The sequence below is a fragment of the Ornithorhynchus anatinus genome, chromosome 12 (genome assembly GCF_004115215.2).
Source record: "Ornithorhynchus anatinus isolate Pmale09 chromosome 12, mOrnAna1.pri.v4, whole genome shotgun sequence".
Taxonomy (NCBI): Eukaryota; Metazoa; Chordata; class Mammalia; order Monotremata; family Ornithorhynchidae; genus Ornithorhynchus; species Ornithorhynchus anatinus.
The window spans coordinates 20,742,611-20,761,209 of NC_041739.1; the positions used below are offsets into that span (position 1 = coordinate 20,742,611).

An 18,599-nucleotide genomic window follows, 5' to 3' on the forward strand; every position below is an offset into this window, starting at 1 on the left:
ATACTTGCCGACTAACAGATGTGGGCCAGTGTTACTTTGTTGTTTTCAGGGAAATATGAAAGATGAGAGAGTGTGAAGGATAGTAAGGAAAAGGGTGAGGAAACTTGAGTACCAGGGAAAATATAGTGACAATTAGCAGGAAAGCTGTTCTGTATGGGTTCACAATCCAAAATGAGAGGAAACACACAAAAAGAGGTCCTACCCCCCAATAAAAAAAGGATATTTTCCATAATAATGATCAACCTCAGAAACAGTTGAATTTAGAGGCTTCTATTCTTGTACTCTGCCAAAGCACTTAGAGCAGTGCTTTGCACACAGTAAGTGCTCAGTAAATGCTCTTGATTAATTGATTCAGGACCCCTGAGCTCCTTATTTTGCACAAAATTCCAAATGAATTAAGTGTCTTGGAGAGCAACAAAGAACTGGTCATGTACTTACGTTGAAGTGTGATCTTTACTTTCAGTGGTGAGGGTGGGCCAAGGGTTGGGCATTGGGCCCCATCCCCCCCTCACTTGAGAAGTAGTGAAAGGGTATAGTAAGCTCTCAATAAGTTTGATTGTTGGATTTTATTAAGCACCTATTGTGTGCAAAGGACTGCTAACCCTGAGTAAAAAGACCTAAGTGGGAATTAGTTTAGACCTGGGCCTTGATTCTGATACCAGAGAAATCCTGGATCACATGCCCAGAATAGATGGGATAGCTTAAAAAAGAAATCAAAGGGAAAATTATACAAAGAATTATTTATATTAATGTCTGTCTCCCCCTCTAGTCTGTAAGCTTGTTGTGGGTGGGAAATGGGTCTGCCAAAACTGTCGTATGGTGCCCTCCCAAGCACTTAGTATAGTGCTCTGTACTCAGTAAGTACTCCATAAATTCCCTCGATTGGTTGGTAAGAAAAATGGATTGGAAATTGGGAAGAGAATCCCAGAATAGTGATCCATGACTACTGAAGAAACAAATTTCTAAGCCAAATACAAGTAGATAAGGAACAAAACATAACTTTTCTTTACATCTATAGGCCCGTTGATGAGCTCATGGTGTTTACTCAGTTAAGAGGTGGAGGCAAAAAAGGACTATAGACCTGCATGCCAGTCATCTACTCTTGGCAACTCTTACACATCTCTCTGTCCACTATAAGCGTGGTGGTGAGAGAAGAGTGAATGGGCTGGGCATTAAAATGCTACTAAATGGGCTCCATACCAGGTTGACCTGAAATCGTCATATTGCAGAGGTTTTTATTATCTGAAAATTTATCATCTCACTCTACCTGTCCAGGCAGTGCTGTGGTGGTGAGGCGCTGTTAAGTGTTCTTTGGAAAGCACATTTGCTCTCGAAGAAACTTGCCAGTCGGTACTCGGATAGCCAGAGTGTGCTCTTTAGTGGACCATAGTTGGTGCCCATGCCATGCCACTCTGAGGATTTGTCTTTTCTATTTGTGTCTTGTTTGGAGGTGGTGCTTTCCTTCTTTGCACTCCACCTCCCCCCCCCCCCCCCCCCCCCCCAACCCGGGATGGGAGAAAAGGAGGGAAGAGGGCACAGCTTTGGATACCCTAACGGCTTTGCCAAGAGAGGGAAATATGTGAGTTGGGGGCCCAGATGATCCTGTTTCAATACTAACAAGCACTGATAGCCTAAAGAAGGATGGTGTGCTTGCCCAAAGTCTCAATTTCAGTTTTTATTAACATTTTTCCTAGCCCGAAGCCTACACTTTTTTTAGGCACGTACGGCTGATGCCAATTGGAACAACAAAAATAGGGAGAGGAAATCTGCCATTGTGAATGGAATGCAGAGATTGAAAAACTTGGCCTGACCGAGTGTTGTTTTTGTAGGGTAACTTCTTATTTGTTTTAGCCACATCAGTGCTTACATGTTCTTATTGTTTATTAATTTATCCACTTATATTTATATATGGTCACCTTTAACTGTTAAATATTCATCCATTTCAAACCTTGTCTGGAACCTCCTTGACTACAGTTTATACTTTTGTTTGTTCCTAAGCACCCAGTAAAGTGTTCAGCACACAGGCTTTTGATAAAGATGAGTAATGATTTATTAAACACTTACAATGTGCCAAGCATTGTATTACACACTAGGGTAGATTCAATCCAATCAGGTTGGACACAGTCCCTGTCCTGCACGGGGCTCACAGTTTAAATAGGAGGGAGACCAGGTACTGAATCCCCATTTTACAGATGAGGAAACTGAGGCACAGAGAAGTTAAATGACTTGCCCAAGGTCACCCAGCAGGCAAGTGACATAGGATTAGAACCCAGGTCCTATGACTCCCTGGCCTGTGCTCTTTCTACTAGACCATGCTGTCTTAAAACTAACACTGATTGTTTAAAAATTCCCATGACCTACAAACTAACTTTCATTCATTCAGCAAATTGAATAAGAAAAGGAGTGGGTGTAAATAAAACTGCATATGGAGAAGGTTTAGAATTTTTATGAGATCAGTGATTCTTATTCCAGTTCGATTAACAGTCTCCTCCTTCACAGTTGGGGAAGAACCTCTTAGAGAATATGTTCTTTGAAAGATTGGGAGTGATGTAACTGGAACGATGAACAGAGGCAGGCAATTGCATATATAGGGGATGCTGTGGGCAAAACGCCAGACAGTCTAGGGAGGAGTGACTTTGCAGGGATGGTGAACAGATTAAGGGAGCTTGAAAGGAGAGGTTAGCTAATGGACATGAGTGGGGCAAGGTGGAAGAAACAGACATGTGAAGCACTGTAACCATGATCAGTCTCGCTTGACTGAAAGCTCATGGGCAGGGAACGTGTCTACCAACTCGGTTATATTGTACTCTTCCAAGTGGCTCAATAAATACTGTTGATAGATTGAGCGTGCCTTGCTATATTGCTTGGGTGAATGTTGCAGTGCCAGTGGGTGCTTGGAAAGCTGAGGTGATTTGAGGGCAGCAACCCTGGGAATCAAGCCATCGGGCCCCTCCTAGAGGAGACTTGAACCTTCACATTGGTCCTCGTAGCTATCAGCCACCCGGGAATCCAGCAGAGTTGGGATGATCTTGGGGTGGGGCTCCAGCTTGCTCTTGACTTGCATGAAACCCCCAGGCCCCAGTCCGTGACCACGTTGAGTCTTCATTTCATACTTGCTTCTTCATTCTACCACTTCCAAGCCTTCACTTAGGCTGTTTGCTTGGAACTCCCTCCACAAACCCAACAGACTGCAAGTGTTGCCACATTCAAAACCTCCTTCATGGAGAGGTTAAGCAGTTTCCTCAGTCGCAGAGCTGGAATTAGAACCCGAGACTCCCTGGCCCTTGCATTTTCCAGTAGATCACTGAGTCACGCTAAAACATGGTGTAAGCCATCACTCCCCCTTAGTATCTGTCGTAGAGTCCAGCTGACATTTTTGCGGCTGGATCAATATTCTGCATATTACTTTCAGGGGAAGTGACACAAAAAGGTCTGCAAGCAGTTGTGACTTAAGGCAACTTTGATGAATGAGGCTAGAGAGGCATTGAATTCCTGCCCCCCTTCCCGGTCTCTTGGAATTCTTCAGCAATTTGGTTAGGAGTATAGGGAAGGATGGGCTTTTCACAGACGCGTATCTTAAGGATGTTGTACTGCTTATCCCCTTGCTGCCCTGGGCCAGGTCTCTGACCACCTCTTCTGTGTGGCTATTCAACACCTATATTCTCCCTCCCACTTGGACTGTGAGCCTCCATGTGAAACAGGGACTGTATCCCACCTGGGTGGATTGTGTGTATCCCAGCAACTAGTGCAGCATTTGGCACAGAGTCAGTGCTTAAATACCGTGTTCATCCTCTTCCTCGTCGTCCCACTGCCAACCTCTTCTCCTTCCCCAGCCTCTTTTCCCAAGCCCGGAGTTATTTTATATTTGGATAGTGTTACTTCATCTTAAATTAATCAGTTTAGCATTATAAACGTCATCATAACTTAACAATGTTGTTCCACTTGTGACTTTTTCGTGTAATGTACCTTGGTGATTTTACCTATTAAAAAGTCCATCATTTGCACCTTGAATGTTTTTCTGAAGAGGGCACGTGAACTTGGAGTCCCAGTGAGAGGTCATTTTGAAGCCTGCAGTGTTTATTCGCCTGAGTTTTCTTTACAGATCTTCCTAGGTTTTCACCGTTGTCATTTTTTTTTGACATCTCCTGACATTTTGCTTCTACCGGATACCATACTCTGCCAGCTACTAGTCATGGAGGCAGACAGTAGGATTTGGACTGGGGAGAAATTCTGGGCTTTGTCACTTCTTTTCAGCAGACTTCTTTTTAAGACACTTATATATGAGAGTATCTATGGATCAGTTTAGATCCTGTATCCAGAATCAGTCATTTCTCACCTGATTTACGATGGTTCATATGCTCTCCTGGCTATAGTATGTTTTGCCTGCCCATTCTTTCATACTGTCAGTTCCTCTATTGGTTGTATGGTTTTAATAAATTATTCATAGATGAAGAAAGTGTCTTAATGTACTGTACATCATACTTATTATGCACTTTCCATTTTTAAGTGCAATATAGAAGACTTTATGCTAATATAAGATGCAAATTAGTTTGAGACTGTTAAATATCTTTTAGGATTTTTAAAAAGTGGACATTTTACAGTTTGTGACAATAACTGCTCAATTTTGTTTATTTAGGGATAATCTTAGACTATCAGAGGGATAACGAAAAGACTATCTAAATATTTGGTGAGTAACTATGTTTTCCATCCCTTATCTTTAGAATGTCTTGTTTTTTTAAAACATGAAATGTTTTTTCATCCTTTTATATATGCAGGGCCATGTTCTGCTTCTGAATGAAAGAAAAATGTAGGCTTCTTTGGCAGACAGTTTTACTCAAAGTAAATGAGGAGGAAGAGGAGGAGGAAGACCTGTTTCTGTGATAGCCACTCTTATGCACTGCTGCAGTATGCATACACGGGGACAAGAGCAAACTTGTAAAAATGGTTTCTAGTCCCATTTCAGAGTCCCATGATGGGAACCTGTCTACCTAATAATCTGTTATATTGTACTCTCCCAAGCTCTTAGTACAGGACTCTGCACATAGTAAGCACTCAGTAAAAACAAGTGAGTGATTGATATAAGGTTTAATCTATCAGTTACTTAGAAGATGTAAATTGGAAGCCCAGGTTTAGAATATGATAGTAGTACTCCCAAATGAGGTGTGTTTTCACTATGTGCTTTGGCTAGAGCGTTTGTTGAAGATTAGGGAATGTTCTTCTGCCAACATACACCAGTTTGGAATCAGCCTGCTGAAGTATCGGTAGAAATGAAAATAAATAAATAAGTGGTGGTATTTGTTAAGTGCTTACTATGTGCAAAGCACTGTTCTAAGCGCTGGGGGATACAAAGTGATCAGGTTGTCCCACATGGGGCTCACAGTTTTAATTTTACAGATGAGGTAACTGAGGCACAGAGAAGTTAAGTGACTTGCCCAAAGTCACCCAGCTGGCAAGCGGCAGAGCCGGGATTCAAACCCATGACCTCTGACTCCCAAGCCCGGGCTCCTTCCACTGAGCCACGCTAGAAAGGGTTTCTGTGCCCATACTGGGTAAACTACAATGTGAATTTTTTTCTTTAGAGTGGGGTTTTGCAGAAACACAACTCCAGCATTTTAGGAGAACCGGACGTGTTTGTGTTTTGGGTTTCTTCTCACCTCCCAATCTCTGCGACTCTGTCTCTATTTGAAAGTACTCCCTACTGTCTGTTCCTCCTAAGAAGGGACTTCATTATATTTAGCACCCAAGGCAGCTGCCTACTTGAATTATTCAGGGTTAGCACTACTCATGGGGGAGCAAATAGATTTAGATCCTCTTCATTCTCTTCGTCTTACTCCTCCATGTTCCTCCGTATACTCTTCCCCATCCTCTTCCCCGCCCACTTATTTTATATTTGACTCAAATACACATTAGCTAAAGCCCTGTATTTTAGAATATGAGAATCTTGTTTAATTGCCTGCCTTTTTGTGTTGTCATAGTTACCAAAAGTTATAAATTAATTTCTTGGCAATTTATTTAATAAAATACTACAAAGATTTACTTTTATGTTCTATCAAAACATTTTGGCTTTACTTCAGTCATTTTTGCCTAAAGGCAAACGTGGAGCTTTCATTCAAGGAATAAATGGAGTACATGTTGAAGGACTGTCCTCTTGTTCTACAATCAGTCGATCAATGGTACTTATTGAGCACTTATTCTGTGCAGAGCACTGTACTAATTGGATGGGGAGATGTACAGGAGGTCTGATAGGGGAAATGAGGGCTTAGTCAGGGAAGGTCTCACGAAGGAGATCCGATTTTAGGAGGGCTTTGAAAGTGGGGAGACTGGTGGTCTGTCAGATGCGAGCCCATTGTGGGCAGGGATTGTCTCTATTTGTTGCTGAATTGTACTTTCCAAATGCTTAGTACAGTGCTCTGCACACAGCAAGCGCTCACTAAATACGATCGAATGATTATGAAGGGGGAGAGAGTTCCCTGCAGGAGGAAAGATGTGGGCAAGGGTTTGGCGGGGAGACCGGTGATATTGAGGTATAGTTAGTAGGTTGGTGTATCTGTCACTAAAAGGCATCAGCATTTGGTGATAGATGTTCTGCACATACTTAGTAGACCCTTACTGGAAGGAGTTGGGTGAAAAGAAAAGGAGCTGTACTGAACAAGCGCTTAGTACAGTGTTCTGCACACAGAAAGTGCTTAATACATATGATTTGAATGAATGAATGAACATTTGGGGCAGAAGATAAGACAAGGTGCTGGAGAAAGAACTGTTGTCATAAAACAGATCAAGAAGAAAGTCAGTCGTATTCATTGAGCACTTACTGTGTGCAGAAGAACACTGTACTAAGTGGGAGAGTACACTATAACAGACACCTTCCCTTACAGTCTAGAGGAGGAAATCCTACAGATGTAGGAAACACTAAAACTGAGAATCAGTCAATCGATCGTATTTATTGAGTGCTTACTATGTGCAGAGCACTGTACCAAATGTAGGGAGAGTACAATGCAACAGATTTAGCAGAGAATAATGTAAAATAATATGGGAGGAAAAGGAGTCAGTGGGAAGTAGGATGTTGAGAGAGCAGTTTGGGTGAGAAAAACCAACTGAGGGAATGAGTAGCTGGGGCTCCCAGCCAGGAAGTGGGAGGGGTTCAGAGAAGTGGCGGCCGGGCCAGCCGAACCAGCGACGTTAGCTACAGCGTAGAGTTCAAGTAAAGAAAAATAGCCTGGAGTATGGGGCAAGTTTGGTTGGAGAATTGCCCGGAGGGATTGCAGCTGGGAAGACAGGTTGGGGATGCAGTGAATGGGGTGGGCACAAGAAAAGGAAGGTAGGGTGGAGGAATGGGGTGGGCAGGGGTGGGGGGAGGAGAAAAGAGCAGCATAGGCTTGACTGTAGTCATCGAACTTAACATCAGGACCATAGATGCCCACCTCAGGAGCAATGGAGGTCATTTCCCTCATAGTTGTTTGAGCTGGAGATGTGCTCAAGCCAAGTATATGACAGGATCCAAGAGCTTCCGGTCAGAGCTGAAAAGACCCCCAAATGTCTCTCTCCTTCCAGTCCCTATTTTCCCCCTACAATCTTGGGTCCATTATCTGCTGACTTTGTTGTATTGTACTCTTCCCAAACACTTAATACGGTAGTCTGCACATAGGAGGCGGTCAATAAATACCGTCGACTGATAGATGGAAAGGCCCAGCCCATATGAACATTGATTGCTTGTTGAGTTCATTTAAGGATTTTTCAGATGCCTTTGTTAATCAAAATACTAATGTAAAGAAGAGCATCTTATATTTCTGATTCCTCATTACTCTGCTATACCTCAATACAGCAACATAATACTCGAAATAACTTGGTTCTGAATCTTATTTTTGTTTCTTTCTATGGTATCCAGAGTTGTGGCTTGACAGATTCAGTAGCTATAAGGCTAGTCTTTCCAAGAAATGCGATCTGAAAGCTATTGTAGACATAAAAGCACACGAAATAGCAAATTGACTCCAGTGGTAATATTTTCAACAGCAGCGATAGTGTCTTCTGTTTTGTGTTCTAGTACAGTGCTCTCCACGTGGACACTCAGTAAGTGCTATTGATGATGATGATGATGATGATGAAGGTGATAGTAGTGGCCTACTCACTTACTCTGCCTTCTAAAATGGCAAACCGGAATGCTTATAGAATGAATGACAGTTGCCCCTTTTTAACATCCTTACACATTTTTAGGGGTCTACTTAAGTACACTTGGAAAACTATCGGGCATCTATTATATAAGCCTGGGCTTGGGAGTCGGAGGTCATGGGTTCGAATTCCGGCTCTGCCACTTGTCAGCTGTGTGACTGTGGGAAAGTCACTTAACTTCTCTGTGCCTCAGTTCCCTCATCTGTAAAATGGGGATGAAGACTGTGAGCTTCACGTGGGACAACCTGATTACCCTGTATCTACTCCAGCACTTAGAACAGTGCTCTGCACATAGTAAGCGCTTAACAAATACCAACCATTATTATATATTGTGATTCTCTGTCAGCCCTATTATTTTCATTGGCAACATTTATCGAGTGTCTGCAATGTGACCCATACTGTATCAGATGCTTAAGGAATATATGCAGAGGTGGACATGTGGTGCCTTTTTTCGATATATTCACGATCTTTTGGAGGAGAAAAACAGTTGTATAATACAAAATAGACCACTTTTTTGACACACAGATCCACGCACTCAACTCAGTTCTCTCGTTTTCCTGTCTCTCTGTCTATCTTGTTGAAGCACGGGCCTGCAGCCCTGAATCACCTCCACAATTCATTTCCTCCCCTTCTGCACATGAGCTGTGGGTATCTTTCTCACTATACTGAATCTCTTATCTCGCTGCTGACCTCTAGCCCGTGTCCTGCCTCTGGCCTGGAACATCCTCCCTCTTCATATCCAACTGACACTCTCCCCTCCTTCAAAGCCTTAGTGAAAGCACATCTACTCCAAGCGGCCATCCTTGCCTAAGCATACGTTTCCCATATTCACCCTCCCTTCTTTGTCACCTATGAGCTTGGAATTTGATATTCAACCTACCCTCAGCCTCGCAGCACTTATGTCCATATCATTACACGGGGCCAGTCGGTAATTCATTTTAACGCCTGTCTTCCCCTGTAGAGGGGAAGCTCCTTGTGGGCAGGGATTAAGTCTACCAACTCAGTCTTTTTGTACTTCCCGAAGAGCTCATTCGAGTACTCTGCACACCGCACTCAGTAAATACCATTGATTGAATGGATATTGACAATAAAGAACACCGACAAGAAATCAAATAAGTGACTACCAGATAAAGAAAATGTACGCTTGAGTGTTCAGGTGGCTGAGAGGGCAGTGTGACCAGGAAGGAAGGGAGATTAACTGGGGAATGTAACATGAAGGAGGCGGCATTTTATGATGGTTCATTAAGAATGTAGTTTGATGGAACTGGAGATAAGGTGTGAGTGATGGGTCAGGGAAAGGAGAGTCCATTAATTAATAGTGTTAATTAAGCATCTACTGTGTGTAGGGCACTCTACTAAGCTCTTGGGAGAGTGTGAGAGCACAATTCCTGTCCTCTAAACCATATAATTTAATGGGACAGACTGACACGGATTATTTTCAAATAGTTATGGGATAAAGAAACAAGGGTAAAGCAGCTGATAGGATTGTAGATGGATAAAGACAACTAAGTGCAAGTTGGCTGTGACCAGGGAACGTGTATGCCAAGAGAAGCAGCATGTTCTAGTGGATAGAGCACAGGTTTGGGAGTCAATAGGACCTGGGTTCTAATCTCAGTTCTGCCTCTCTTCTGCTGTGTGACCACGGATATGTCACCCAACCTCTCTTTGCCTCAGTTGCTTTATCTGTTAAATGGGGATTAAGACTGTGAACCCCATGTGGGACACGGACTGTGTCCTATTTGATTACCTTATGTCTACCCTAGTGCTTAGTACAGTACCTGGCACATCGTAAGCACTTAACACAATACCATAAAAAAAAAAGCAGAAATCTCTTTTGTAGTCACCTAAGCTCCTAGTTCAGTGCTCCGCACATAGCGCTCATTAAATACCACTGATGGATTGAGATTCAATTACAAGGTTAAATGGAGGGAAGAGAGGTCAAGTTTGTGTGCAGGTAAGAAAAGAGCTGTCAATGAAGAGCATTGGTCATTGGTTAGACCATCCATTTCTGTGACTTGACAAGTAACCTAGAGTCCATCATCATCATGTAGCTAGAGTTTGAATTGTTTTTCCTGTTTATTACTCTGCTCTTGCCATCATTGAACTCAATTTATTCCACTTCTGCACACTAACTCTGCCTGACTTGATCTTCTTATTTCATCACCACATGAATTGAATTTCGGTATCCAAATTACTTTGTGTCCTCAGCAAATTTGGAGATTTCACTGCATGTGCTCTCTTTTTGGGCAGTTGTGAAAATGCTAAATTAAAAAGGTCCTAACACTGATTCCTGGGGCCCCACTATTTATCTCTGCTGTTTATTTCTAACTTTTTAACCAGTTTCTTTCAACTCTTTTTTTTTTTAACTTTTTAAAAAATCTTTTTTTAAATGATTTTGGTTTGGGACTTTGTCAAAGACCCTTTGGGAAAAAAATATAATATTGCCACGGATTCCCCTCTTGCTTGTGGTTGGTGATCCCCTTCAACAAATTCCAGCAGATAACCAAGGCAAGACTTCCTCTTACCGAAACCATGTTTTCCCTCTAACGGGTTGTTTTTATGTAAATATTTACCGATGTTAAAATTCAGTAAAGTTTCTAAGAATCTGCCATGTACACAAGTCTGAGTCATCAGTCTATAATTTTCAGGATCACCCCTGGAACCTCTCTTATAGATGGGAATTACATTGGCATTGTGCCAGTTGTCTGGTAAGTCGCCATTTTTGACAGTGTGTTGCACACTCTTGCCAGCAGTTGTACAACTTCACTGCCAAGTTCCTTCAGAACTCTCAGGTGGTTGCCATCTGGTCCCAGTGATTTGTTTATATCTAGTTTATTGAATTGGTCTACAACAATCTGTATATTTACCACAATTAGATCCAGGTCTCTGACCCATCTGCTAGGAGAAAGAGAAAGAGAATCTCTTTCAATGTTTTATAGTTACCTCTTTTTTCTGTCCAAGCACACCTTTTACCTTCACATGAAATGGCTTTCCTGATACCCTATCTGGCTTCCTGCTTTAGATTTTATTTGAAAGATATTTCATTGTTAATCTTCTATATGGTAAGGAAGAAATATATTCTTAAAGAGATTAAGACAGAGATTGTAGAAAACATAATCTTAAAAACAGGAGTAGGCAAGACAAATTAAGCTGGAGAGGAGCAAAACATCTTTCAGATTTTCTTAGAGAAACACTGAGATGGGTATTTAAAGAGCGTGCCAACATAAAAGCAGAGAGATAGAATTAATACAAAAAACAAGAGAGGTGTTCATGAACAGGATTAAGTGGGTATATGGTTTGAGGCACCACTGAAGGGTACAGTGGTAAAAGACAAGCTATTTGGTTAAAAGAGGACTATTAAGAAAACATGCATTGCAAAAGATATTTACTGTATGTGTTAATTGGGTGGTTGATAAGCATATGGATTTCATTAACACAGAAAGTTGTGTAGCCTGTAAATATCAATAGTTTCAAGAAGGTTGTGGAAAAATGCATAGATAAGAAATCTGAAATAGGCTATTAGAAAAAGTGTTTGAAGAAAAAGTGCCTCCTTTGGGAACAAGTCTTAGGTTGGATGGAGATTGGTTTTGCCTGGTAGGGGCATTTTTAAGGTTTAATGAATGTGTGGAGGTGTTCCTCTCTAGGTAAATGTAAATTTATATCTTTACACTCTTCCACCCAAGAAACTGCCCCATTTGTAAGACTAGTGACTTATTTCTAGTTTTCAAACCAGAAAAGTCAGGGAAAGAGCCATTGTCCCACCAGTGGAGTAAAATATTTTCTTAAATTTATGTTGCTTTGTTTATATCCTTTTGGGCCCAGAAGTGTTTCAGAAGCAGCAATATTTTCCAACTAGTTAACATTTGTGGGGATGAAATGGGAGAGCATTTAACTCTACAAGAGGTACTTTACCTGGCAATTGAAAAAAAGAAGAAAACATTTCATAGTCCCTTTGGAAACGGATAGGTAGTTAGAGTGTTATATTAGGGTAATCGATTGCAGAGTTGTAGTGAAACCAAACTGTTTAGGGAAGTAGTTCTGTGCCATTCCTCAAACTTTGGTCTGAACTCAGTCCTTATTGTTGTTATTATTATTATTATTGTTATTATTATATTTGTTAAGCACTTACTATGTGTCAAGCACTGTTCTACGCTCTGGGGTAGATACAGTTTAATCAGGTTGGACCCAGTCCCTGTCCCTCTTGGAGCTCACAGTTTGAGTAGGAGGGAGAACAGGAAACTAGGTGGAGAGAAGTGGAGTGACCTGCACAAGGTCACATGGCAGGCAACTGGCGGAGCCGGAATTAGAACCCAGGTCCTCTGATTCGCAGCTCGTGCTCCTTCCACTAGGTCATGCTTCTCCTCTAGGCCTGCCTCCCCTCTAGGAGCTGCTATCCTGAAGTTCCTCACTTTACTGCCTTTATAAACTCTGCTTCCTCATAACTCTGTCCCAAGTTCACCCTTTGTTCAGGCATCAGATTTCAAACTCTGAAGCATCTTGTTTTTATTTTTGTGTATTAATAGCCCTCTAAAAATCTCTGTGTGTGGATTCGGCAATGCATCGAACCCCACCTTTTGCTTCTGCTCAGATCACTGGATCCTGTTGACTTACGTGGCGGCTGCCGGATCAATAGGTAGAGCTGGAGAAAGCCACCTCTTCCTGCCAACAGTAACTGGGAGTCAGCTCTGGAAAGTTCCCACAAAATTAGGCGTTAGCCAAAGGGAGGAGAGAAAAGAAGAGTTTAAAGACAGGAGACCAGACCATTAGGGAGAGAAAACCAAGTGAATGCAAAAAGGTAAAAGATGATCTGTATATATGAGGTTATTTGGCAAAGGTTATTTTGTAAAGGTTATATTGAGCAAAACTACCACAACTGTTTTAAGAGGCCTGTGTGGGTTTTCTTTTTACGGTTTTAAGCATTTACTATCTGCCAAGCACTGTACTAGCACTGAGGTAGATAGAAAGTATTCTGGTTGGACAGAGTCCCTCTTCCATTAGGGGCTCACAGTCTAAATAGGAGGAAGTAGGGTTTAGTCTCCATTTTACAGATGAGGAAACTGAGGCACAGAGAAGGTAAGTGACTTGCTGACGGTCACATAGCAGACAAGTGGAATTAGAACCCAGGTCCTTTGACTCCCAGACCTGTGCACTTTCTTCCAGGCCACAGTGCATTGCTCCTGGAAAAATGAAAAAGATGGCAGAGAGAATTTTTTCAATTCGATCCAGTTGTATAGGAGGTAGTCTCAAAATCCTTCTCATCTATTAACAGTTTTGTAAAGTTCTGCCTGCCGTTGTGGCTTTTGAGAGACATAAATGGAGTAATCATACCCTAAAGTGATAAAACCCTATTTAGAGTTTTAAAGAGTTAAACCTTATTAGAGCTGTTTTTCTACCCCCAGTCAGTTTACAGTCGAGGGGAAAGCAGACATTACAATAAATTCCAGGCATGTATATTAGTGCTGAGGGTGGGGTGAATAAAGGGTACATATCCAAAGTGCAAGGGCAGTGCAGACAAGGGAGAGGGAATAGGGGAAATGAGGGCTCAGGGAAGGCCTTGGAAAAGTGATTTCATTAAGGCCTTGAAATGGGATGAGTGGTGTTCGGTTGGGTGTGAATGGGGAAGGAGTTGCAGGACTTGGGTGAGTGGTTGGCGGCAAGATTGAGGTGCAGTGAGTAGGTTGGCGTTAGAGGAGCCAAGTGAGGTGATGTGTTGTATTATGAAACCAGCGAGAGGGCAAAGTGACTGAGTGCTTTAAAGCCAATGTTTGGAGTTTGTTTGATGCAGAGGTGGATGGGCAAACATTGGAGATTCTCGAGGAGTGGGGGAAACATGGCCGGAACTCTTTTTTAGAAAACTGATCCAGGCAGCCGTGAGGTATGGACTGGAGTAGGGAAAAGACAGGAGGCAGGGAAGTCAGCAAGGAGGCTGATGGAGTATTCAAGGTGAGATAGACTAAGTGCTCAGATCAATTTGGTAGCAGTTTGGAGAGGAAAAGATGGATTTTAGAGATGTTGTGCTGAGGTTTCCACATTTAACATCAGACCGAAGGTTCTGATGTTTGTTATGTTCTGAAGCTTTCTGGTTTTGAATTTTTTTTTTCCAATTTTGCTGTTGCCATTTTAGTTTGCACTAACTTGCCTCTCTGTGACAGTTTGATTTCCTAGAGGCACTGACAGTAGGAAGCTGTTTTCACTCCTAGAAATGGAGAAATGAAAATGATTAAGTGACCTTCGGGAAAAATCTTAGTTGTCACTTCAATGAATTTTAGGGGTTAGAACCACGTTATTCATTTTCCCCAACTAGTTCCAAGTTTATGAGCTGCTGGGGAATATGTTTTAGCAACCGCTAGAGATAATTTGTCTACCTCGTTTATCCCATTTACCCAAGCTCAGAATCTAAAGTCAGAAATGCCTTTTTTTCCCCCACCCAGCATAGTTATCTTGTCATCTCATTTGGAAATCTGTGTTGTGGTTTTTTTTGGTTCTATAGTAGCAGTAGTCTGTCTCAGTGAGAAGATTGGAGAAAGTTATACACTGAATTCTTGTTTTAGGAAGAAGTCAAGCGTAACCAGAAACGTAATTGTCATGTGTTTGTTCACATGCTGCACTTGCAGGAGCCATAAGGTTCTGGACTCCCTGAGGTTCCAGGTTCCTGATGTTCCAGCTCCTGAGGTTTTAGGTTCCCAAGTTTCTGGCCCCTTGGAGTACCAGCCTCCTGATGTTCCAAGTTCTTGATATTCCAGATTCCTGAGGTTCTAAGTCCCTGAGGTTCCCAGCTCTTGAGTTTCCAGCCTTTTCGAGTTCTGGCATCCTGAGGTGCTAGACTCCTGAGGTTCCAGGTTCCTGAGGTTCAGGACTCCTGAGTTCCCCAGCCCTTGAGTTTCTGACCTCTTGGGATTGCTGCCTCCTGAGGATCTAGACTCTGAGGTTCTAGACTCCTGAGAGTCCCAGTTTCGGGTCTATTGGAGTTCCACACCCCCCCCCCCCAGGTTCTAGGTCCTGAGGTTTCAGACTCCTGGGGCTCTAGGTTGCTGGCATTCTTGACTCCCGAGGCTCTACATCCTGGGGCTCCAGGCTCCTGAGGCTCTAGGTCTCTGAGTTTCTATATTCCTGAGCTGTTGGACTCTTGAGGTTCTCAGCTCCTGAGTTTCTGGCCTCTTGTGGTTAGAGCCTCTTGAGGTTCTAGGTTCTTAGGTTATTAATAATAATAATGGTGATGATAACTGTTGTATTTGTAAAGCGATCACTATGTGCCCAGCTCTGTACTAAGCACTGGGGTAGATACAAGTGCTGGGGGAGCCAGTATTGATTCTTCCTACATAGACCATGGGCCCCTTGTGGGACAGGAACTGTGTCTGACTGTATCAACTTGTATGCAACTTGTATGTACCCCAGTAAATTGAACAGTGCTTTGTACATAGTAAATAGTTAACAAAAATACCTCAGTGATTACTGTTGTTATAATGTTAGGTGAGTTGTTGAATTCAGAGCAAGAGCTTTCAGGAAGTTTAATTTCTTTTTTCCAATGGGACAGTTAATATTTTGAGCAATGGAAATGTGATAGCTGTAAAAAAAAAATCTCATTGTATGGGGCCTTAGTGATTAGAAGCAGCGTGGCTTAGTAGAAAGAGCCTGGGCTTGGGTGTCAGAGATGTGAGTTCTAATCTCAGCCCCGCCACTTGTCAGCTGTGTGACTGTGGGCAAGTCACTTCACTTCTCTGTGCTTCAGTTACCTCATCTGTAAAATGGGGATTAAGACTGTGAGCCCCACGTGGAACAGCCTGATTACCTTGTATGTACCCCTGCACTTAGAACAGTGCTTGACACAAAGTAAGGGTTTAACAAATGCCATTATTATTATTCTTCAATAAATCCAGGTCTTTAGCCACCATATCATTCAAAGAGTATTTCCTAATCCCTTCCTCCATATGGCCCTCAAAGATATCTATCTATCTATCTATCTATCTATCTATCTATCTATCTATCTATCTATCTATCTATCTATCTATCCATCTATCCACATTATATAAAATCTGTTCTGGTATTGTGTGAGGTAATCCAGATGAAAACTCTGGAATTGTGCACTGGCTTTCCATTCATCATCAAAACTGAAATTTTACTTGTCTCAATTAGAGAGAAATGTTTAAGAAGCTGAGTAATTGAGAGATAAAAATGACCATAAAATAATGTGGGGCTTAAGGAAGAGGGAACTAGATTTAATTTAAGAGATCACTTAGTTTTAAATCTTGAAGGCTGCTTGTAGCAGTGGTAAGAAAATAACAGTGACAGAGAAACTTTTTTAAAACAGTATTTGTTAAGCGTTAAATTGATAATTATTTGTTAACCATCTACAGAGTGCGGTTTTCTAGGGAAAATTTTGGATTTCTTACTTTTGGAAGAACTTCTTACTTTGTATGCTCCCCTAGTTTTTTAAATCTTGGACACTGAACTTTTTGCTTTTTTGTTCTGCCTTTCCCTTATGACTATTTTTAATCTTCATTTTTAAATAATCATTTTTAAGGTTTATATTGGTCATATAGTTGTATACATAATCTATATACTTAAGCAGCATAATCTAGTAGAAAGAACCTGGGACAGGGAGTCTGATGACCTGGGTTCTAATCCTGGTTTGGCCACTTACCTACTCTGTCACTTTGAGCAAGTCTTTTAACTTACAACTTCTTCTTATATAATGATGATGGTGATTATTAATACCCTCAGGAGACCATGATAGAGAAAGGGGCCAGGCAGTTTGGATCAGAGTCCATTTATTTTTGTTGCCAGATTTCTTTATTAAGATAATTTCTGTATTTCCAGCAAAAGCCAGTTAGAAATCTAGCCTCTGGATCCAGATTTGGTAGGGGGTTTGGGTGATTCCTGTTTGTCAGAGGGATGAGTTTGCTTGGAAAATCAAGGAAGGAGAAGGGAGAGAAGATGAAGCTTTCCACAGCCAGTCAACCTTGGGAGGTAGGATGGCCGACTGGGTCCCGAATGATACTGTCGCAGCTTGGGATGGTGCTAGCGATCGGAGGGCTGGGGAATCGGGCTTTGCGTTGATGAGCTCCCCAGTTCTCACCCACTCTTGATCGGAGGCTTTAGGGCTTTGCTGATGCCGTCGGATGCAGTGCTTGGCACATAGTAAGTGCTTAATAAATACCGTCATCATCATGTCCGACCCCTTCTCCGGGAAGTGATGCTGTCTGCCGTGAGAAGAGCTGCTGCGCAAGGGAAAAGGGACCACTCCTGGAAGGAGAAGGTCGGAGGCTTTAGGGCCTCGCTGATGCCGTCGGATGCAGTGCTTGGCACATAGTAAACGCTTAACAAATACCGTCATCATCATCATGTCCGACTCCTTCTCCGGGAAGTGATGCTGTCCGCCATAAGAAGGGCTGCTGCGCAAGGGAAAAGGGACCACTCCTGGAAGGAGAAGGTCGGAGGCTTTAGGGCCTCGCTGATGCCGTCGGATGCAGTGCTTGGCACATAGTAAACGCTTAACAAATACCGTCATCATCATCATGTCCGACTCCTTCTCCGGGAAGTGATGCTGTCCGCCATAAGAAGGGCTGCTGCGCAAGGGAAAAGGGAAGAAAGAGGGACGCTCCTTTCCGAGTGACAGCTGTTGGCACCACTCTTTCAGTAGGTTCTAGGGTCTGTAAAGCCACATCCAGGACACAGTGAAGTTTGAATGATGATAAGCTCAGAATAGTAGGGAAAGCCAGAGGCGGTGGCGTGAAAGTTGCCAGGAGCATAATAAACCTGTGGGAAAACGGATAATTCTGTGTACTCACGATAGAGGCAGCTGGCTTGCTGGGCTGAATGGCTTGGTGCACCAATCTTCCAGTGCATGTGCCAGGGATTGCCGAAACCTGCCGGCTCTTCCAAAGCCAGGGACATTTCATTCACCCCCACTTCTTTTCTTATTAGCGATTATAATTTTGTTTTTTTGGGGTGAAGTAAATATTGCTGCCTTTCAAAATGCCAAACCCCTTTAAACAAAGTAATTGAAAGGCGTAGTTCATTAAGAAATGATCCGGAGGTGAAAGTGTATCCCAGAGATTTTGTCCTCATGTGTCTGTAGAAAAAGAAAAGGAAATTCAGCAGTAAATGTCAACGCTAATCTGAATAAGGGAGTATTCCGTTTCTGAATAATTTACCACATATACATTTTTGTATATGTGTGTATGTGTATATATAAGCATGCACACCTACACATGTAGGTGGGTCTATATATAGATAGGTGGGAAGGTACCAATGTTCTGCTTCTGGTCCCATCTATATGCATTCTGAGAATCAATAGTACATTAAAGAAGCTGACATGAGGGGTAGAATCATAAATAATGAAAGCCTGTACTGCTTCCTTTTCGTTCCTGTTAAAGCCAATACAAATTTCAAGGAGAAAAAATCAGTGTACTCCACAAGTGCCCTGCACTCAA

At 42.3% G+C, this 18,599-nt stretch overlaps 1 protein-coding gene across 5 annotated transcripts in view; it reads left to right on the plus strand.

The window, feature by feature from the left end:
- Positions 1 to 18,599, plus strand: part of FBXW7 (F-box and WD repeat domain containing 7) — a 217,178-nt gene that overhangs the window by 56,167 nt on the left and 142,412 nt on the right. For 4 of the 5 annotated variants that reach the window (XM_029076398.2, XM_039913749.1, XM_039913750.1 and 1 more), the window contains one exon: positions 4,637 to 4,687. The exons of the other annotated variant lie outside the window; for it this stretch is intronic. The gene's annotated coding sequence lies outside the window, so the exon portion shown is untranslated. The remainder of the gene's footprint in view (positions 1 to 4,636; positions 4,688 to 18,599) is intronic. 5 annotated transcript variants of the gene reach the window in all.